Source organism: Microcaecilia unicolor, chromosome 4, assembly GCF_901765095.1.
Source record: "Microcaecilia unicolor chromosome 4, aMicUni1.1, whole genome shotgun sequence".
Lineage (NCBI taxonomy): Eukaryota > Metazoa > Chordata > Amphibia > Gymnophiona > Siphonopidae > Microcaecilia > Microcaecilia unicolor.
The window spans coordinates 109,314,698-109,339,112 of NC_044034.1; positions in this window are offsets into that span (position 1 = coordinate 109,314,698).

Consider the following 24,415-nt stretch of genomic DNA (forward strand, 5'->3'; position numbering starts at 1 on the left):
GTACACCGTCCAAGTGTTAGGCACACCCTATGCCTGCCTTCACAACACTTCTGACATGGTCCCTTGTGATTTGTATGCATTGCAGACAAAATGCATAGATAAACAACAGCAAAATAGGTTTTGAAAATACCGATTTGGACGTTTTGAGAAGAAATCCATCCAAATGGTGTTTTATAACATTTTTTTGGATGTTTTTCTCTTTCAAAAATGAGCCCATAGTAACCCATGGAACTTTGTAAGTCTAAATGCTTTGAAAATGAGCCCCTTTGCCCATTGTGCAGGAGCAGTCTGGTCACAGATATAGATATCAGTCACAAAGACAAATTGGTCAGCATTGTCTCTGAATTAAGACTGGTCATAGGAGCTGACTCTGTGGGTGCTGTGGGTGCTTGAGCACCCCCAATATTGAGAAAATTTCTTGTATGTGTCCCGGGAAGAGTTATTTCTACTGGGCTTAGCTCCCCCAATAATTTTGAAAAGTTGGCTCCTATGAGACTGGTCCAAGCAATAGTGTAACGTGAAGGTATGAAGTGAGAATTGAGGAGTTGCTTTGCATATTTTGTCAGCACTTTTTAGGGCACTAAATGAGACAAAAGCTGTAGACATTCTGATGGTTCAGTTCTTTTAAGATAGTGAGGACCTTTTTACAGTCCAGAGCGTGGAAGGGTTTCTCATTTGGAGGTTTGTGCAGTTTAGGACAAAACATAGCATGATTTTTTCTTTGAAATGGAAAAGTGTGACCACCTTTGGTACGAACCTAGCATGAGAACATAGAACTACTTTGTTATAATGAAATGGAGTATACAGTTCATAGGTGACGGTCTTGAACTTCGCTTAACCATGGCAGAAAAGCTTTGACTTGCTCTGTGTCCAGAATAGTTACTATGAATGAAATTCAATTTTCAGGTTGAAGAGTTGACTTCTCAAAGTTACTGAAAAAATTCAGGCTTTGAAGGAAATGTACTGTTTCATCCCTGAGGTAAACAGCAAGTGTACATGAGGAAGCTGCCAGAAACCAGCTATTGAGGTATGGGGAGATTAAATATCCCTACCTGTGCAGGTGAGAAGTCATCAGCATGGGGCATTTATTCAAAACTCCAGGAGCCAATAAGAGACTGAAGGGACTGAGATTGGTCAGAATGTAGAAGCAATCACAGACTTTTTCTGCATTAGGGATTGACTGAAGTACATGTATAGGCATTTTTGAAGTCCAATGAACACAGCCAATCTCCTATTCTAAAATTGTTACTTACAAATGTATCTTCAATCAAATAGGGAAGGGGGGAGGGGGGAGTATTAATTTTGCATTTTTCTTTGTAGGGAAACACATTGAGGTCCCTAACATCAAACATGGAAAGTAACCCCCCTGTCCTCTTGGGAATCAGAAAATACTGGAATAGAAACCCTGCTTCCATTTCTGAGTTGGAACAGGTTCTATAGCATTTGATTGGAGGAGTCTGACTTCTTCCTGAAGACAATGGGCATGGTTTTGAGGTATCCAAGACCAAGTCAGAGGTTGAACTGATGTCATACTGAAACCTGAGGCATAGTTCATTTTTATGATATTGAGAATTCTAGTAATAGGACATATGAATCAGTATCAGAAATATAAACATTAAACAGTTCTAGAAAACAATATTATAACAGAAATATAACAAATGTCAGCAGGATATGAATGATACCATAATAGCAGCATGAAAGAACATCCATAGATATGATACAATAAGGCGTACTTTCAAAGCACTTAGGGTCCCTTTTACAAAGGTGCGTTAGGTTCTACACGCGTGCAGCGTGAGCCAAAATGAGACTACCACCAGATTACCATTCCCCCCTGGTGGTAATTTCAAATTTGTCATGTGCCCATAATACCTGGGTGATTTATTTATTTCCTCCCACACGTGGCCTTTCTGGTGGTAATGAGCAGTTGGCATACTACTACTACTTATCATTTCTATAGCGCTACTAGACGTACACAGCGCTGTACACTTGAACATGAACAGACAGTCCCTGCTTGACAGAGCTTACAATCTAATTAATGTGTGGTCCAAAGTCCAAACCCAGAGTAAAAGATGCCACAAAACACAACCTTTTGAGGAGAAAAGCTCATTAAGGGAGAGGAAGAGGGAGATGCCAGACCATGGGAGCCCAGCTTGCTTCCCCCATGCTGGCTGTCAGATGCACAGCTGACCTGGAAGCTTTCTCCCTGCCACGTCCCCCGCGCATGGAACATAGCAGAAGGAAGGCTTCAGGGTCAGCCACAGGCAGCTTGTATAAATTACTGTTGTTTCCGCTGCCATTTTGAGGAGATAAGCATGTAAAGGTAGATGGGAGGAAGGGGGGATCAATTCAGGGATGCTAGGGAAGAGAGGGAGAAAGGGAAGAGAGAGGAATTGGCCACAGGGAGGGCAGAAGAGAGAAATGCTGCATGGGGAGAAAGGGGCAAGAGAGAGAAAGATGCTAAATGTGTGAGAGAGAGAGGGGCAAGAGAGGGAAAGATGCTGTGGGGGTGGGGGAGAGAGGGATAAAAGAGGAAAAGATGCTACATGGGGCAGAGAGGGGCAAAAGAGGGAAAGGTGCTGTGTGGGGGAGAGGGACAAGAGAGGGAGAAATGGTGGACATGGCAGTGCAGGGAACAGAGGGAGAGATGTTACATGGGGGGGGGGGGGGGAGAAAGATGTTGAATCCAGAGTGCAAGAGAGAGAGAGAGAGGACAATGGGGGAGAGAAGCACTGGAGGGGGAAGGGAGAAAGAGGGAAATGTTGGATCCGGGGATAGAAGGGATTGAAGGAGAAATGCTGGACAATGGGAGGGAGGAAAAATAGGGAGAAATGCTAGACCATGGGAGAAAGGGGGCAGGAGGGAAGAGAAAAAGGACAGGAAGATGATGGGGGTGGAGTGGAAGATATCAGGCTATGAGGGTGGGGAAGACAGAAAGAGAGAACAGATGCTGAGCTAGAGGAGTGGAAGAAGGAAGATGCTGGGCATGGTGGAACCATGCGGGAGGGGGGAATGAATGAGAGGAGGATAGTGATTATAGGGGGGTAGAAATATGTTAATGGGGAGTAGATTAAAGATGAAAAGGAATGGAAGACTGTGGAAGGAGTGAAATGAGGAATGGGAGAGCTAATGGGTGAGAGTAGGAGATCGAATTTGATGGGTATCTGAAAAGTATAATGAAGTAGAAGGGTGAGAAAGGGTGAAATTCGAGTGAGCAGAGAAGCGGTAAAGAAAAAAAGAGAGGAAGGAGCTGAAAAGGAAAGACCAATATGTCAGAGGCAGGTGTAGTTAGGGAATGGAACAAGACAGGAGAAAGGAGAAAAGACAAATGGACAGCAACCACTTGAAGGAGAATTAGCAGAGGACAGACAAGAAAGCAAAAAAGAGAAACAAACCAACATGATGGAAAAATAAAATGTCCAAACAACAAAGGTAGACTAAAGCATTTTATTTTTAATTAACTGAAACATGTTAGCTTTGGGAAATGTACATAGCAGATGCCTTTGTATTATGTTTACTAGAAAAGGAAATGCATTTCCCTTTTTATTTCTCCAGTATTACAGCACATGCTGTTTAACTTCTTAGGGTTCTCAGTTCAATTTTTATCTATATTTTTTTATTTCTAATTTGTGATCCCTTTTTCTGTATTTGGTGAGGGTATGTCGATGGGATAGTACTGGCAGGTGGGGAGATCAAATGGGAGGCAGAGAGCAGAGAGGATCTGGGGGTTCCCTTCCTTAATTTTCTAACCTGGACCCTAGCATGTCTAACACTGACCCTGACCCTTACTGTAGCTGATGGGGATCCCCAAGCATTGCCCGCTGAGGACCTCCTCCAAAGACAGACAGAACTCTTTTCTACCAAACTCTACAGTTGGCAGCAGCATCCTTGCTGTAGCTAATGGGGATCCCCAATCATCGCCCGCTGAGGACCTCCTCCAAAGACAGCCAGAACTCTTTTCTACCAAGCTCTGAGGTTGGCAGCAATATCCTTGAGCCACTATAAACTAAGCATGTGTGAGATGCTGGCATCGGTGGCTCATGGATGTTTCTGCTTTCTGCCAAGCTTGGTAAAAGGAAATTCTGGCCACCTTCGGAGGAAGTCTTCAGATGACAGACCTTCGGGATCCTCATTAGCTAAAGTATTTATATTTTGAGTTGGGATGTGCCGGGGAAGGGGTGGAGAGTGAGGGGAGGGTGGAGGCTGACAGAAAATTTGGTGCCCACCCAGTTTGAACTCAGGCCCACCCAAAATTGGCTGTCTGGCTATGCCACAGTTTCCAACCAGTTTTCCTTCCCCAGTGGCTCTAGGGAGGGGCTTCCCACAATTTATAATCCCTAATATAATGGGAGATTACACAAAACTTTAATGTTTTGTGGTTCAATAGAGGAAGGATTTTTATGCCATGATGAACTTATAGCTCATGTGGGCTATGTTATTAGAGCACCTTGAGGCTCTTTGAGGCTTTTTCCTTCTTCTATTTTTGATTACAGTTCCCTTGATTAGGCTTTGACTGAGTACTGTATTTTTATTTTGTTGGAATATTATTGACATATGTTCTCTCTTCAACAAATTTTGTAGTTGAGAACCAATCTTGCCACTTTATATTTTAGATGGATCTTAGGGAGCACTGATGCAATCAATTGAGTTGTCTGAGGTATGAACAGTACTACTAATTGATAATTTTGATCTTAGTATTTAGTTTCATGTTCTTTCCTCCACTAGTAATGACAAAGTATGCCAAGAGATAGCTTTGGGAATATCTGTTGTATAATTTTGTTCAAAGATAGAGAGGGAAAATTAAACGCAAAATGAGAAACCAACAAACTGTAGTCAGACACAGCAAGAGGATCAGGAAATACAACACCTTAATACCATAAAAACAAAATCAGTAGGTAATACAACAGAGTGTAAGATATGGAATATTTTTGACTCCTAGTTAAATTAGGTATTCTTTTTGGCCATTTTGAAGGGTTGATTTCTATGGTATTTATTGAAACAAATACAATGTTTTGTTATATGAAACTAGTGGCCCTAAAATTAGCTCAGATAGATTGACTTTTTATGAGCTAAGAATAAAATATATAAATTATTTGAGGTTACTTTTTTATACAGTGATTTAGTATAGACTCTGAGGAAATACTTCTTCATGGAAAGGGTGGTCAATTCATGGAACGGGCGCCTCCTGGTGGAGGTGGTAGAAAAAAAAACAGTATCTAGATTCAAGAGCTTGAGACAAGTATATAGGATCTCTAAGGGAATAATAGGGAGAGTAGATGGCATGGATGGCCAAACTGATAGCCATATGGTCTTTTATTTTTCTCTACCACTGTTTCTATTTTGATATCATTTTGTAAGTATATATTATTATTATGGTATCTATTATTGCATTTGCACATGAAACTAAATTCATATGTCTGTGTCTCATGTTCCACAATAGTATTTTGGGCAGTCCAGACAGAATAGAGATAACCTACTGAAGGTTTTAGAAAGCATACTGATTGCAAAATCATTGACCAGTACTTGTTATTTTGATTTTTGATATTTGAATTTCTATTTTTTAGATTTTGTCTTTATGGTTTTGTGTATTTTTTAGTACTCATGCCCATTATTCTTTATAGTGCCCTTCTACTAAACCACATTAGGCCCTTGACGTTTTTAGCACAGGGAAACAGGTACCACAAAATGCATTAAAGTGTATTGTGATATTTCCCCTTTTCTGCACACTAAGGGGTGAATTCTATATATGTCACCGAAAAAATCAGTGCTGAAAAAGCACTATTCTGGAAAATGCGCTTAAAATTAGGCATGGTTTACAGAATAGCGCTTATGTCCAGGACTCGTGCTTAACTTTAGAGGGCATAACATTCCAAAAACTCAATAAAATGCAGCCACAAACAACTGTGTTTTCAGAAGTTTCTTAAATTTTATCACATTACTATGAAGCTGCAAGTGTCCTGTAAGAGTGTTCCACAGTTGCGTACTGGCAACACTAAAGGAAGAAGTTCTAGTTTCATATAGCATGTCTGCATCACTGGATCTAAGGATAGCCACATCGTGTCTTGTGATCTTAAATGCCTTTTTCGATGGTACACTTTCAAATTTAACATGTCACCAATCATATATGATATACAGGAAATATAGAGAAAAGAGAAATCCAAGAAATAGCATCAATTACAAATTAGGGCAAAACAATCATTTGGTACTTCAACCACAAAACAGGAAAACGGGATTCAAGAATAAGGAAATGATATTAAGGAAAAGCAATAAAAATATCAATCAGAAGGAATTGCACCCAAAGAAATGAATCACCAGTCAGTCCTTTTACTGTGATCATAGTGATAATACATTAACATCTTCTTTAGCCTTTAGAAAATCTTCCAGTTGCTTGGGATCATAAAATTGAAAATGTAAAATGGCCTGTTTTCTGATAATGGCCATGCACTAATGTTTCCATTAGCATGCAGCCATTTTTTAAAATTACCATGTGAGCACTTAATGCCACCCATTTTGTAGGCAGTAAGGGCTCATGTGGTATCTGTGCACTAACCAGTTAGTGTGCAGTGATGTAGATGTGCTAACTGGTTAGTACAGGAATGCCCATTCTCCATCCCTGACACACTTCCTCAATAAAAGAAACGTTTTTAGTGTATGTTAGCGAAAGCACATTTTGAAGTTACCACAGGTTACCTGAGCACCTCCTGCAGTACTCTATTTTTAGCTGCATTAGACACACATTAGCAGCCATACAGTGCATATTTGTATTGGAAAAGAGCTTGAACAATTATTACATAATCCACTTGCCAGATAGATAGCTTTTGGAAATTGCCCTCATTGCTCCAATCAAAGAACGCATCGCCTTCAAAATCTGCACCATGGTCCACAAAATCATTTACGGCGAAGCCCCAAGATATATGACAGAGCTCATAGACCTGCCAACCAGAAACACAATCAGATCAACAAGAACATACCTAAATCTTCACTACCCAAGCTGCAAAGGACTCAAATAAAAATCAACTTATGCAAGCAGCTTCTCCTATATAAGCACACAACTGTGGAATGCATTACCAAAAGCCATGAAAACATACAACCTTCTAAACTTCAGGAAATCACTAAAACACCTTCCTATTCAAAAAAGCATACCTTACTGACATAACCTAAAAGCCTGAACCCTGCTACACAACTAACTAAAACTAATAATGGACTCAACGCAACTCCTCCTCTCTACGATTCCCAAATGTGTCTGCAACACATGCATCTTATTCTACCATAATACCACTTTGTATTTGTTCTTTACCGGCTTGGCGTACGCCTACGGTATTATGTAAGCTACATTGAGCCTGCAAATAGGTGGGAAAATGTGGGATACAAATGTAACAAATAAATAATATATATTGTAACCAGGTACCTCTAAGTGCAGCCAAGGATAGAACAATCTCCTCCAGCCGCAGGCTCCTGGTACAGTCAAGAAATAAATGTCCACCAGCAACTACAATCTTAAGGACTTTATTCCATGCAGGTTTCTAGTAGACCTGATACACAGTTCCAACAGCAGCATTCACCTTCAATCTTAAGCACATATAAGCCACCTGAAAGTGTGTGGCAAATAGTCCCCTTTAAGCAGTAGGCTATCAGCACATACCAGGATTCAATACAGGTTCACAGTCAGCTCCAGTCCGGGTTCTTTATCCAGTGCACAATAAACAGTAGTTCAATTCCAAATAGAAGCAGTTATTTCAGTTCATCATCACTGTTAAATCACAAAGCAGCAGTTTCTACCTTCTACTCTCTTTACCTTTCAGGAGAGTTCAATACTTTAGGGACTTCTCATACCTAAGGGATTTCACCCTGCATCAGCTTCACTGGTAAATTCAATACTTTAGGGACTTCCCTTACCCAAGGATTTTCAGCCTGCAAATACTTTTGGGACTTCCTCACACCCAAGGGATTTCAGCCTACTTCAGTACTTTAGTGACCTCTCTTACCCAAGGGTTTTCAGCCTGCAACTGCTTCTCTCTTTCTGCTTCTCTCCCCTGCGACTCCTTCCCACCTGCCTAATCAATCCCTGGCTTCTGCTCTCACAACCAATCATTCTCCTTCCATTAGCTTCCCCCACACCCCTACCAGCTGAGTTAAGCATTAGACTAATGATGAGCTCCTGCACACAGGGTTTCCTATCTCTTTCCCCCTAGTGGCAACCAATCTACATGTCCTGCCAGCTTACACCCATGTCTTCCCCTATTGCAGCTAGGAGTCCAGTCCAGGTTCTTCATCTCACCCCCTGGCTCCTTGACTGCAGTGCCTTCTGGGACTTGTATTTCAGGCTGAAACTGCCTTAACCCAACTATCCTGGATGTGTCTCTATCACAATATATATATATATATATATATATATATATATATATATATATATCACAATATTAAAGAGTATGATGTTCAATTATTTTTACAGAATTCTTCTGGAAAGGCTGATGTAAGGATCATGAGGACTGTTGAGTTTTTATATCAAATTTCAGGAGAGCTCTAGGGAACTGAAAGTTAATTGGGAGGGTGGGGAGGGTGCAAAGCTGAAGGTTTGCCTAGGGTGCATAATATCCTCACATCCACTCTGCCTGTAGCTGCTCAGTTTTCAAAAGTTTGATCAAGTCAGTTAAGTCATTATTTAACAGTCTAGAACCCTTTGAAAATTGACCCCCATTATGTCTAACCCTTTAAAAATGTGCTCATTTATGATTTATCTTTCAAGCAGCAAGAGCTAGAAATACTTTGGCTTTAGGCAGAGAATTTTTTAGAATAACTATGAGACTGCTCACACTGATCTTTTATCACATGCCCCGTTCAGAAATGGAATAGATGGGTGAAATAGAGATTTTTTAAAATCCTTCTTTGAGTTGTCATCTTAAGTAACTGAAGCATATAGGAACACCCTAAAGGGCATGAAAGAGTTATGGTAGTGATGTAAAATAGCATGCAATACAATCCAGTAGGCATGTAAACAAGTCAAAGAATATGAAAGATAAATTAAAACATGAGTTCAGTTTATAAGCTAGAGCTCTGATCTTTCAGGTTCCTAGACCACCAGTACTATAGAAGTGAGAATATATTGTATTTCACTAAAAGTGCTGGAAACTTAGGGCTCCTTTTACAAGCTGCACTAGTGATTAAGTGGTGCACCAAATGCGACAAAGCCCATTCAATTCCTATGGGCTTCGTCGCATTTGGTACTCGGTAATTACTTCAGCAGCTTTGTAAAAGGAGCCCTCAGTATGTGTTCAAGTTAAATGCCAGTATATTTAGTTTCCTATATGCAGGTCAGAACTACTATTAAGCAAGGCTAAATTGTGGTAAAAGTATGATCTATGCATTTTTAATACTAGCTATTGTATGGAGTTGATATAAATACAGGCACCAGTGTGTCACAGAAAAGGTCAATGTTACTGTATTTCTCTCTTAGATTTGAAAGACTGCCTATTAATCAAAGGTTCGAGGCAAGCTACAAAACATATGTCCTTTCTTCTATCCCTTCTTAGTTGCCTTGCTGGAAGGTGAACAAATGCTTTAATAGTTACAAAATGAGAAAAAAATCTCAGAAAATAAAAGCTAAAAGCATCAGTGTATACTGAGACTGATCATCCCAAGAGCAAAGGAGAAATAGGTCTCATAGAAATAGATTCTCTGTACAGAGTTACTATAATAGGCCTCTTGGTATGTCTAACAGTATCAACAAGTCCAAAACATACAACAATGTCAAATTATAAAAGTAATGTCTCCATCCTTAAACTTTAACAAGCATTTCAACAGAGGAATAATTGAGAATTTACCAGAATACATGGGAAAAGAAGCAATAGAATTGTAGAAACAGAGAGAGAAACTATTTAAAAAAAAATTTGGATTAGCCAAAAAGGAAAAAACATGTGGTAAGTTCACAAATATAACAGGAAATATAAAGACGTATCGGTGGATATTTAGCTGGCGGCGGTGACCATTTGCTGACTACCGCTGTCGTTATTTCTGGATAATCAATGCCGGGCCCCGTCTGGGCTTTAGCATTGAATATCCCTAATTTTTTTTTTTTGGCCAGCTAACACATAGCTGGTTACGTCACTATTCAGCCCCTTACCACATAAGCCAACCCACTTATAGATAGAACTATTTATGCAGCCCTATTTAAGTGGCTTACTTATGCAGTGAGGAGATGAATATCGGCACTTAATCTGTCTCCTCCCTGGAATACCTATGAGTTAGCTGCTTTTAAATTTGGCACTAGCTGGTTATTTTCAGTGGAGATAACCAGTTAAGTGCTGCTGAAAATGATTAAATAGCAATTTAGCTGGTCAACAGCCAATTCCAGCTGCTTAAATTGTTTCGAATATCGACCAATTAGTTCAGGAACCATCTGTCAATCAAAACTTTACATAGGAATGATTAAAGAGAGGTTAACTTAAGCCTAAAGTTTATGTTCAAAACACATTCCTTCCCAGATTGGTGTGAGAGCATTTAAAATCTTTCAACACAGGGGGGGCTGGGCCTTCTAGTGTCTGATGGAAATGTGGTAAGCTTTGAGTGGTTAGGGGACAAATATGGGATCTGGAGAAAGGAAGAAGCGATATGGATCACCTTTAAAGAGATGGTGGAACCTCTGTCCACGTGGGTGTTGTCTACAGACTGTTACATCCCTCACCTGTTCGACGCTCCTCCTGGCTAAGTCATTCCTCAGCTTCGTTCAAGAGGGACAAGGTTCAGTCTTAGGAGGGTCGGTTTCAGTTTCCTAAGTCTGGCAGCCGTCATCCAGGTTGGATCAAGGACAGCAGCCATCTTGGCTAGCTCAGGAGGGGCAGCCATCTTGGAGTAACGAGGTCAGGAAGGAAGCCCATATTTGGACGAAGGCACCTCTGCTGATGGTGCAGCCATCTTGAATCAGCTGCACATACTTGAGCCGAATTCCTCCACTACTTAAAGCCCTGCCTTCAGTCCTTCGTTGCTTCGGCCTCATTTGTTCTGAGGAGTTGCTGTCGGAGTGCTGTTCACCGACTTTCTTCTGTTCCTGTTTTCCTGTGTACCGGACCTTGGCTAGTCTTCTCGAATTACGCTTGTTTGCTGCCTGCCTTGACCCTGGACTGAATTGACTATTCTTTGCCTGTTGGAGTTCTGGTTCTAGACTGTGTCTGTTTTTTGCTATCCTGGTCAGTGGCTGTGCAACCCCGCCAGTTCCAGAAGTCCTGGTGGCTACCTGCAGCTGGGAGCTCAACTCCCGGTGAACGGTAGTCGCTTCCCAGGTGAAGCTAGAGGTTGTCTGGCTGCCTGACCGAGTGCGGTGTCGCTCCATCTCTGCCATGCTCAGTCGGGGCACAGGGGCTCACTACTACTGGGTCATAACACAGACCTCTGACACAATTGGTGGAACTAGACAAAGATCTGGTTACAGATGTCCAAAAGTTGGGAAAGAAAAGAGAGGTGGTGTGGCTGGGAGATTTCAACCTGCCAGATACAGATTGGAAAGTTCCATCTGCAGAATTGGAAAGAAGTAGAGACAATGTGGATGCTTTTCAAAGTGCTCTGCTCAGACAAATGGTGATGGAACCCACAAGGGAAGAAGCAACACTAGAAAACCAATGCCGGCCATCTCAAACCCGGCGAGCTCTGGCATTTGCCCGGGCCCAACCGTATTAGCAAAGAAAAAGATGGCCGACCATCTTTTTCGAAAATACGGTTGACTCCGCCCACTTACGGCGCCAGCCCCGGAGATGGCCGGCGCCGTTCGATTATGCTCCTCCACGTTACTATGGAGCTCATTTTTAAAAGAGAAAAGCGTCCAAAAAGTGACATAAATCTGCATTTCGACATTTTTCTCCCAAAAATGTCCAAATTGGTATTTTCAAACCCAATTCTTAAATATTTTCTATGAAGTCCATCAGAAGTGCATTCAAATCACAAGGGGGTATGTCAAGGGTATATTAAGAGTGCAATCTGAGTGTTACTAACACTGTACGTTTTTTCAGCCATTATGGAACAAAACAAAACCATCCAGGACTAAAACTAAGGTGTTTTGAGTTAGACCTGTTTTTATAATGAATAAGAAATAAAAAGGTGCCCTAAATGACCAGATGACCACTGGAGGAAATAAGGGATGACCTCCCCTTACTTCCCCAGTGGTTGTTAACCCCTCCCACCCACCCACCCCTCCCTCCCTAAAACTGTGATTAAAAACATTACTTGCCAGCCTCTATACCACCCTCAGATGTTATATTTAGGTCCATTAGAACAACTTGCAGGTCCCTGGAGTAGTCTAGTGGTGGGTGCAGTGCACTGCAGACAGGTGGACCCAGGCCCATACTTCCCCCTACCTGTTACACTTGTAAAGGAAACTGTGACCCCTCCAAAACTCACCAAAAACCCACTGTACCCACGTATAGGTCCCCCCTTCACCCGTAAGGTCTATGGTAGTGGTGTACAGTTGGAGGTAGTGTTTTTGTTTTTAATTTATGTAGCACTTCCATAGCCTTTTTTGTGTGTGTGATTCCTGTTACAAGCTGGCTGTTTGACACTTTGTTTGACTTAAATATTTAAGTGGAGATTTAAAAAGGGTTCCAGGGGTGATCCTGAAAATTATGGACCAGTAAGCCTGATGTCAGTGCCAGGTAAAATAGTGGAAACTATTATCAAGAATAAAATTACATAACACATAAATAAACATGCTTTAATGGGACAGAGTGAGCATGGGTTCAGGTAACTGAAAAATTCCTTCACCAATTTGCTTCATTTCTTTGAAGGCGTGAATAAACATGTGGGCAAAGTTCCTCATGAGAGACTCCTGAGAGAATTAGAGTCATGGGATAGGAGGCAATGTTCTGGTGTGGATTAGGAATTGGTTATTGGACAGAAAACAGAGGTAGGGTTAAATGGTCATTTCTCTCAATGGAGGAGGGTGAACAGTGTAGTGCAGCAGGGATCAGTAGTGGGGCCGGTGCTATTTAACACATTTTTAAATTATATGGAAATCAGAATGACAAGTGAGGTGATTAAATTTGCAGATGACACAAAACTATTCAAACTATGCAGACTGTAAAAAAAATTGCAGGAAGACCTTAGGAAACCAGAAGACTGGGCATCCAAATGGCAGATGAAATTTAATGTGGACAAATTCAAGGTGATGCACATTGCAAATAATAATACGAATCATAGTTACCTGATGCTTGGGTCCACCTTGGGGGTCAGCACTCAAGAAAAAGATCTAGATGTTATTGTAGATAATACGCTGAAATCTTCTGCCCAGTGTGCAGTGGTGACCAAAAAAGCAAACAGGATGCTAGGAATTATTAGGAAAGGGATGGTAAACACCGTAATAAAGAAAATGTTCTATTCAATGTGGAAACTCAAATGAATAAAATGAGTAAATGATTACTGCAATGGAATCTATGCGGGATGTGAAGAACAACTCACAAAAAAACTCCAGACCACCCAAAACACAGCAGCCAGACTGATATATGGTAAAACACGATTCGAAAGTGCTAAACCCCTTCGAGAAAAGCTGCACCGGCTCCCAATCAAAGAACGGATCATCTTCAAAATCTGCACTTTGCTCCACAAAATTATCTACGGCGTAGTCCCAGGATACATGACAGACCTCATAGATCTACCAGTCTATCCCGAACTTACTTAAATTTGCATTATCCAGACTGCAATGGACTTAGATACAAATCAATTTATGCATCCAGCTTTTCTTATATAAGTACACAACTGTGGAACGCTTTGCCCAAAACCGTGAAATCTATCCACAACCATCTTAACTTCAGGAAGTCACTGAAAACCAACTTGTTTAAGAAGACCTACCCTCCTGACCCAAATTAACTTTCTACTTCCTGTGACACAGCAAAACTATGGACCATATTGGACTTTTATCACCACCCCCTCTTTATTTCTTTGTTGCTTTTATGTATGGTTCTTATATGCCTACTACTATATTGTGTATTTGTATTTTACTGAACCGGAGCCTGCCTCTACAGTATTGTGTAAGCCACATTAAGCCTGCAACTAAGTGGGAAAATGTGGGGTATAAATGTGTTAAATAAATAAATAAAATATATGATAAAACACAATTTGAAAGTGCTAAACCCCTTCGAGAAAAGCTGCACTGGCTCCCAATCAAAGAACGGATCACCTTCAAAATCTGCACTTTGGTCCACAAAATTATCTACGGCGTAGTCCCAGGATACATGACAGACCTCATAGATCTACCAACCAGAAAAAGAATTGGATCAACACGATCATACCTAAACCTACATTACCCAAATTGCAAAGGACTTAAATACAAAACAGCGTATGCATCCAGCTTCTCCTACATAAGCACACAACTATAGAATGGACTCCCAAAAGCTGTGAAAACAATCCATGACCAAAATTTTTACTGCTCGTAAAATAGAGCAGGTAGAAAATTACAACCGACGCCTCACACTCAGAATGCTGAATTTTCCTATTTCACCAGCATTGACCCCTCGCGACTTTCTTAAGAAATACCTGCAGGAGATTCCTGAAGTTATCTCCGTCGGATATTCCTTGTAATAAGGTTTATTATTTACCTAAGTTGTAAAATCGTGGAGAGACACATGAATCCCCTGCAATAGACACCCAGAACTTAACAGCACTATTGGAAGATTTAATGATAGAAATAACATCAAGAGGGACCCTTATAGTATCTATGGTATTTGAACAGGATTTGAACATGATTATGAAATTGTATTTTAAATATTCCTCTGCCCTGTTTTGTGGGCAGAAAATATGGGTCTATCCAGATGTTACCAAGATAACACAGCAGAGGCGAAAACAATTCTTAGCATTGAGAGATGAAGTGAGAACATTGGGTGCAATATTTACCTTGGTATATCCGTGTAAATGTATAATTCGTAAGTCTGGAATTAAGTACATATTTTTTGAGCCACCTCAATTAAAGGCCTTTCTAGACACTAAAAATCCATCTAACTGAATAGGAAGAACGATCAACATCAGCGAGTAAAGTGAATTAATAGAATGTAAAAACAGGACTATGCCAATTTTTCTTTGGATTTTTTCTTTGACTGATATTTCTCCTTAAATTTGTTTGGACTCCTCCCCCTCATTTTTGGTGGTCTAAGGAAGAGTGAAAAGATTAATATGTTTAATATGTATGTTTAAACGAAATTTTTTTCCTTTTACAAATTTCTCTGTATTGCCTTACAAACTGGATTTGTTTGTATTATTGTGAAAATTAATAAATAAATAAATAAATAAATAAATAAAAAACAATCCATGACCACCTAAACTTCAGGAAATCACTAAAAACCAACCTCTACAAAAAGGCCTATCCCACCGATCCAACGTAAATCCCCACACCCAGCAACACAGCATTACCAATGATCGTACTAGACAATCTACAATCTTCATTCCCTTCGACCCTCATGACGCATGATTCACACCTACCTCATTTGACCACAATATAACTTTGTATTTGTTATCAACTGAATTGGCAAACACCTTTACGGTACTATGTAAGCCACATTGAGCCTGCAAATAGGTGGGAAAATGCGGGGTACAAATGTAACAAATAAATAAATAAGACCGAAATAATTATAATGCCTCTGTATTGCTCCATGGTGTGACCTCATCTTGAGTATTGCATTCAGTTCTGGTCGCCATATCTAAAAAATATATATATAGTGGAATTAGAAAAGATTCAAAGAAGAGCGACCAAAATGATAAAGAGGATGGAACTCCTCCCATATGAGGAAAGTCTAAAGAGGTTAGGCTCCTCAGCCTGGAAAAGAGACGGATGAGGGGAGATATATGATTGAGGTCTATAAAATCCTGAGTGATGTCGAATGAGTAGAAATGAATCGATTTTTTACTCATTCCAAAAGTACAAAGACTAGGAGATACTCAAGGAAGTTACATGGAAATACTTTTAAAACAAATAGGAGAAAATATGTTTTCACTCAACAAATAGTTAAGCTCTGGAAGACTTTGCTGGAAGATGTAGTAACAGCAGTTAGCATATCTGGGTTTAAAAAAGGTTTGGACAAGTTCCTGGAGGAAAAGTCCATTGTCTGCTATTGAGACAGACATGGAGAAGCTTCTGCTTGCCCTGGGATTGGTGCCATGGAATGTTGCCATTATTGGATTTCTGCAAGGTACTTGTGACCTGGCTTGGCCACTGTTGGAAACAGGATTCTGGGCTAGATGGACCATTGGTCTGACTCAGTATGGCTATTTTTATGTTCTTATGGCTGTAAGCCTTTAGTTCTTTACATGGTTTGTAAGCTTGGGTGGTCTCTGAGGTCTTTTTTCTCCACTTTGTAGTATGTTATTACACTTATGAGGCTTGGTCATACAGAGTGTTTCAGATATACTTCTATTCAGAAACCTGTTCTAAATTAAGAGTTTCTATTATATGAGTTTCCTGCTTGTGTGACTTAATATGTAAACCTAAACCATTTGGAGAAACTGCCCCCAGAAAAAAATAACTGTAAGATAATAAGTAAAACCATTTTTATTTTAAACTACCATTCACTTTTATGGAGTCCCTAAGGCTACGTTTTTCAGGATGAAACAAATTTAAGATTCTATTTTCTAACAAAACTGTAAAGTAAAAACACATTACAGCTTTGTGGTTCCTAACAGCATATGTTATGCTGCGCAAAACCCATACAGTTATAAAAACCATTTAGTTCTTGTGCATCTGTAGCTAAATTATGTCTTTGGTGTGCGTCATTTAACCTTGCACGGCATGTGCATTCTGTAGCAGGTCCATTTCTTACCTTCAAATAAGTTCTATGGTCAGATCAAATGGTTACGTCTAGGGAACAGTGGGAGCATGAAACCCATCACAGGGAAGAGCTTTTGAGTTCAGGGTTAGTGGTGCAGCTAAGTCCTGTTGATATTTAATAAACGCAAACATCTGTGCCTTGCCTACTTCAAATTACAAGCTTCAGCTAGGGGCCAGTTGAGAGCATCTTTCATGCAGTGATGCTTGAAGCACAGCTCTGTTGCTAGTAAGCATGAGTAGCCTGGCAGTTCTGCTATCCTCCAATGGCAATAATTCAATGTTTTGCTTTGGATTTTTTTTCTGCTTTGCCTTGGCACCTTTATATAGGCTATTCCTCATGCCAATCTTTTTTTCCCTAAAACAGATTCAAATTTTGTGCCCTAGAGAATGTTTGATCTCCATGTGCTGCTTGCTGTAGCAACAGCCAGCAACAGTGAAGCATGATAAGAGCATCCCAGAAAGATAAGAAATTCTCAATAAGAATGGGAGCCTTTGCCACAAAAACATCTTCAAATTTAATCAAAGATGTGGATAAAGTAGTATAGTGTTCATATTAGTCCACTCCATAGTTTGCCCAATAAAAAGGGCAAACATATTCTTTCTGCTGTTGTTGTTTTGTTTTATTTTTATAATTAATCAAAGGTTTGGTAGATCTATTGAATGATATTTATTTCATACCTGTTTCTGGACATTCCATAAGTGTTGACAATAGGGACAGAAGAATTTTTGGGGCTCATTTTCAAAGCACATAGACTTACAAAGATATGTTGTCTATTAAAATAGTTCAAGTATTTGTTACCTAGAGCAGGCTAAAGAAGTAGCATATAGCAGTGTTCAAGAGAGGTATTCCCACCTATGCCCTAAGGAAGATTAAGAACAGTAGGATCAGATGAGTCATTTCCTATGAGTGCTGGAGTCCAGGAAGATATTTTCAATATCCTCCAGACAGAAATAAGTAATATGAAAACCAACAGGATAAAACAATTAGGAAAGGGAATATGAATAGACAATTGAAAGACAGAATCTGCACGATATTTAGTAATATTTAACCAGTCAGAAAGGATGCTGACCAGTTAAATGGCACTTAACCGGCTATCTGCCAATATTCAGCGGGGGATAATTGGCTATCTTCGTCTGAATATCCCACCGATTTTAAAACTGGATTTGGCAGTTATATTTGGCCATGTCAAACCCTGGTATATCTTTGGCCAGTTTAAAGATAACCAGTAACAGCCTGGCATTGAATATCTGGGTTCAGCACAGACCATGGGACATAATCTGGCTACCTTCCATGGTCTGAATATAGGGGCCAATATGTTTAGAAACTTAAGAGTCAATATTCGGCATGGCATTCTCTGGTTAGTGCTATGGTGATCTGGCACAGAGTTGGAGAGGAGCTGGGAGCTTTGCAAGCACCAATGATATTCAGTGATGATGCTCGTATAGCCAAGCAGGCAAGCTGAACCACAGAAAAAAGGTAGTCCTAACTTACTTGGTTAGCTATGGTGATACAGCACTGAATATTGGTCATATCCACAAAACCTTTGGGGATGCTGTTGATCAGATATTCAGTGTCACTGCCTAGATAAGACCCAGCACTGAATATCCAAGGTCTAATTTATCTGCCTGCTAAATATTGCTCCATTAGAGGCCAATATTCAGATTTTGTGCTCCTAACAAGTGGGTCTTTTGCTAAAGCTTAGCTTGAGTTATCTACAGCAGGGCCCATAGGTATAACATAGGCCCTGCTGCAGATAACTCGAGCTAAGCTTTAGTAAAAGACCCACTTTGAGAGTTAGGATCCTAAATTGACCTCTTTGAAAATTTACTAGGGCTGAGTTCAAACATTTATGCTCAAAATTGCACAAACCCCTAAAATTATTATAATTAAAAGTGAATGGCAAAAGGAATGAATTTGGGGTGAGGAAAAAGTTAGGAACTTAACACTAAATGTCAGCACTGGAAACCTAAATTAGCCTCATATATCTAGACAGAAGAATGGCAAACTTAAATTTCAGAATATAACTTTAAAACAGTGATCATAGCATATGGAAGTAGCAGCATAGAAAGTGAGCAATGCTGGGACAGCCAAACCCAGGTTCAAGATCTGCAACATTTTTCATGGGAAGGAGAATGACCTTCTTGACTAAGTTCTAGAGGGGGGATTCTCAACTTCAGGACACACCTAGGGGATTATTTTCAAAAGAGAAAAATGTCCAGAAAGTATGATAAAGCAGCATTTGGACGTATTTCTTCTCAAAACGTCCAAATCAGTATTTTCAAAACCTATTTTGCAGACATTTATCTATGTCCAAATCACAAGGGGTATGTTGGGGGCATTTCGAGGCTGGGATTAGGGCATTCTTAAGGCATTCCTAACACTTGGATGTTTTATAGTCATAATGGAACAAAATGAAAACATAGGACTAAAATTTCAATGTTTTGATTTAGACCAGTTTTTGGAATGAATAAGGCACAAAAAGGTGCCCTAAATCAGATGACCACTGGAAGAAGTCAGGGATGGCCAATCTTCTAAGATTGCTGGCTCCCCCTACATCCCAATGATTTAATTTTGTGCATTTTGCACTTGGACTATTTTTTTGAGAAAATGGACCATAAAGGTAAATGCACAGAGCACAAAACCATCTAGCATTTGGCTATTTAAAAAAAAAAAAAAAAGATGTTTTGCTGTTTCGAAAATGGCTATATTTCCTATTAAGATTTGGGACATTTAGTGCAAAATGTCCAATGTCCATAACAACATAAAATAGCCAAACTGGATCAGATCAATGGTCCAACTAGCCTAGCATCCTGCTTCCAACATGGTCATTCCAGGTCACAAGTACCTGGCAGAAACCCAAGTAGCAACTTTCCATGCTACCAATCCTGGGACAAGAGGCATTTATCACCAATTAAGTGCCAATTTAGCACCAATTAGATAATTAAGTTACACGTATAAATGAAGCTATTCTGAACAGGCTGAAGGCCTCTTAGAGCACCATGTTACAGTCACTGCCCAGGTTGAAAAGAGGGCATGTGAGAAGATTCATGCTACATAATTATCCCTATATCCACAGAGGGTTTTTATCTAAGACCAAGGGGGTAACATGGGAGATCTCACCAATTTAAGAGGTCATCAACCACATAGGCCTTCACAAGAAACACTAACAAAGGCCATAAGAAAGTGCTACTAAGACCTCATTCAGGGCAATAGATTGAGGATAACTCTTTTCTAAACTTGCACTTCAATCACATCTCCAAATCAACATGTATACCATATATTAGACTTACAGATGAAATGGGTTCCAAAATATTTCTCAGTAACTTGCCATAGCAGAATATAGTGTTGAGATAGGAAAACATCAGTATACTCTACTAACAGGCTTCATGTGGTAGGACACACAGACTCACATGCTTTTCTTCTCTTTTCTACAAGTTCAAGTACTCAGGCCAGGCAAACTACAATGCCACTTTCTACAGCTACATCTCAGGGCTTACTGGAGACCAAGTCCTACTAAGGAACTGAAAGAGGAAAAGAAAGACCCTGAGGGCCTTAAGTTAGATGACTTCAGCCTGCATCTGAGTATGCTTGATCACATAATGGAAGATGCAGATCCAGGTGGCATGTAGATTAAAACCCCTCCTGAGGCTCCATTCATCATTCCTTCAAACGTTTCATTTGGAAGCTTTTGGTACAACCTCCAAACACCAAGTAAAGCGTACACCAATTATTTCCAAGAGCATAAGATATTCATGGGACAGTCTGATGAGGTGTATAGTAAAAAATGGGCTCTGAAAATTTGAGAAAAACTGAGCATCTGTCAGGCATTTGAATCAAAATATCACTGAAGTGTACCCAAATGGCTGAAAAACTGCAGACCATAAGATACATTATAATATCTTCAATGTGGAACCTCAAACATACAGTATAATGACACATTACACAAAGACCCCTAACCTATTTGAGTTACCTTCATGTCCTTCACTGAGTCTACACAACATTTCTATTACTGGGGAGTAGCTCAGGATACTGAGATTCCAAATCGGAGTTGGTCAGGGTTTATGATCAACCCTAATGCATCCTTTTCTACAACAAAGACCTAAATCCTGAGGAAATGTTTGCAACTGATGGCTCTGGAGGAGTCTACTGCCTTCCTTGTCTGACCACGTCACCTTCCCTTCCTCTTGTGATTACTTACTAAGGACTCTGTATTAGGAACTGGGTTTCTCAGATTACTCGCCATAGATTCTGTGCTCAGGACTCTACCTCAAAGGACCATGCTGCTATGCATTACCACCTCCATCCTTTAAAACTTATGTGCCTTATTTCCATAGTAGAATTTCTTTCAGTGGACCACAAGGATTGAATGTTACCAGATTGAGCTTTGTACTTGTTTTGCTATATCATTTTTGTTGGACATAATGCATATTTCATTATTATTACCTTTTCTACTGCATTGTATATATGTTGTATAATAATTAAAAATAATTATTGTGGGAATCATATGTTGCTTATTTGTTTTGGGAGTTTAAAGATATAAGAGGCACCCAAAATAATCAGATGTTTCTCTTTAACCTGTATATCATTTGGAGAGGTACCCTGTCCAGTTCAATCTTGCTGAATATTGATCCTTATGATATCAAATGATTTGTTAATTCAATTAGTACGATTTCTAGACCATTAAAATTATATGCAGAGTTTTGTACAAGTTCACATAATAAGTAAGAATCAGAAAATGTTGTAGATATACTAAAGGCAATTTCTTGCTTATGTTATTTCCATCCTCTTGACACCCTTCTTCTCACCTTCACTGCATCCTTTCCAATTCCTCTAATTACTCATTGGTGTTGAACTGAATCATTTTCAATGAACACTAATGTCATTGATTTGAACCTGGCTTCCTATCTGGAAGGTAACTAACCATTAGCAAGGGATACATTAGCAAAAGGTACATAACCTATGTATGAATAAAGAAAGCAATATATTCTAACAACACTATTATAGCATTTCCTTTCATATGTATGAAGGAAGAAGATGTATTTGTGGTTAATATTTTGATATCCACTGCTACAGAACTTAGAATGGTTAAAAAGATAGACCATAAATGAAGGCAATTTTTCAAAGCTATTTAAGGGAGGTAATTACTAGTGTGCCTTAAGGGAATAACACTCCTTTTTTGCCAAATAATATGTATTAAAAGACAAAATCATGCGTTACTTTACCTTAACACATATTATTTTATTGTAACACAAACTAATAATTAGACTTAAAGGAAAGAATAATGAGCTTTTTCAAGTCCAGTGGGTTGCAAGATCCAAAGCAACATTGCTTTACCAGAGGCAAATTGTACCAAATAAATCTAATTGATTTCTTTAACTGGATTATTAGAGCAGTGTTTCCCAACTTCTTCAAACCAAGTACCCCCAAGCTCTGACTGGAAGAGATTTTGAAACGGACATTTTATTGTTAAACTGTTAACTAACTTGGCAACATACATAAAAACTATAGGTCACTACAACTGGCATACCGACCACGACTCAGCCTGATCTGTTATATTTCACTCTGATATAAACTGACTTCTTGGCAGGTGGAGTGCTGTTCTTACAAACTGAATAAAAATGAACAATAAGACTTAGATGGACCCTATTTATAAAAACAGGGGAAAGTAAAGTTCTCCTCAAAATTTGTCCATAGGGACCAATCAAGTTTCATCTTTTCTGTGGGATAAGAAAACATGGATCTGATTGGCCACTATAGGCAAGTTCTACACTTTTGTGAAGTACTTTTGTTTTTGTTGTTAATAAATAGGTAAACTTCATGAAATATCTCTGTGTCATCATCGATCCGCAACTCTCTTTCTCAGTTCATATTTCTTTGGTAGACAAGTCTTGTTTTTACTCCCTACAAATGATTCATTCTCGGCAACATTACTTGGACGATTCCTCCTATGCTATGCTTTTATACACTCTTGTCTCAACCCGCTTGGACTATTGCAATATCATTTTCTCTGGTCTTCCGTTTTATTCCATAAAAAGGTTACAAACAGTTCAAAATACTTCTTTTTTTCTCCTTGCATGGGCTCAATGTTTCGATCAACTCATCCCTTTCTTTGCTAAATATGATTGGCTGCCTAACCAGTTTCATGTTCAGCATAAAACCCTACCCATAGCCAATAAGGTCCTCTACCAATTCTCCCCACCCTACCTCTCATCAGTTATCACTCCCTATACCCCTTCCTGTTTACTTCAGTCTTCCTCTTCTAACCAACTTTCTATCCCACTGCTCTACTGCTCTCGCTTAGAGTCCACAAGGCACTCGACCTTATTTTTTTACAGCCCTATCCCTGTGGAACATGTTGCCCCTCACGATCAGATCCAAGCAATATTACCTTAGGTTTAGGTCATTAATGAAGACCCAATTATTATTCATCACTTTTCCTATCTATTCCTAGACCATTGAGCTGGTTGCCGGATCCACTGTAGTCCAGCCCCTATTCTTTTCTCTCCTCCTTCCCTCCATGTTTTCTGTCCTTTCTTATTAGTCTATTGTACACCACTTTGATTGTCTTATAAGAATCATGAATATGCTGAAACAAAAGGAAGAAGTTCTGAAAGAGACACTTTTGTTACCTGTGGGTATTTCCTTTGATGTCTCTGACAAAACACTGTAATATTTCCCAAACCCTCATTTTACAGTGTTTTAGTGTGGTAGAGGGAAGGCCCTAGAGTAGCCAGAGGCAGAAACTGAATTAAAATGGATTGAAAAAAGTGTTTGTAGATGCAAATGCCTCCATAGAGGCCTACAGCCAGTCTTCCCTCCCTCACTCTCTCACACATATCCCACCCGCCCTCAACCAGTCTTCCCATCCTCTCTCTCTCGCTCTCTCTCTCTCTCTCTCTCTCTCTCTCTCTCTCACATCCCACCTGCCTTCAGCCAGGCTGCATGCCCCCACCCTCCCTCCCTCCCTCTCTCTCTCTCTCTCTCTCTCTCTCTCTCTCTTAACCAGCTTGTTGTTTTGGTGTCTCATGAGATTGGGAGATGCAAGATTTTTTTAAAATCATTTATTTATAATTTTTTCATTTTACAAGGATCACTTGCAAAACAGTAAAACAGAGATGAATGTACATTAAAACAATATTAGAAGAAAACAATCTCAACAAGATAAATGGATTTTATACAATCTTTCTCTTTCTTAGACCACAAAATAAATAGGGAGAGTGAAACAAGACAAGGAGATCAATTTAAACAACAGCAAACAAAGAAAACATGGTATTAACCCGATTAGCCCCAGTTATTATTTATCTAAATCATTATTCCACATTGATCATCTGTTTGGTTTCTTCAAGACCATAACGGTGCATAGTCCATCAATTTCATTGGAAACATACTTATTGTCCAATATTAGTGAAAGTAATACACCTGATTTCATTTTTTTCCCCTTTTAAAACCAGAAATTGTTTAACAATACAAACCCTTGAATCTCCAATCCAATTCCTGCTGATTAAAGTAATCCCAGTTTCACAGGCTTCACTCCTTTTGAATTAATATATTAAGAGGAATCATTTCAGAGGAAAAAAAACATTAGGAGTCATACCCGGAACTCTGGGGAAAACAACAATCTC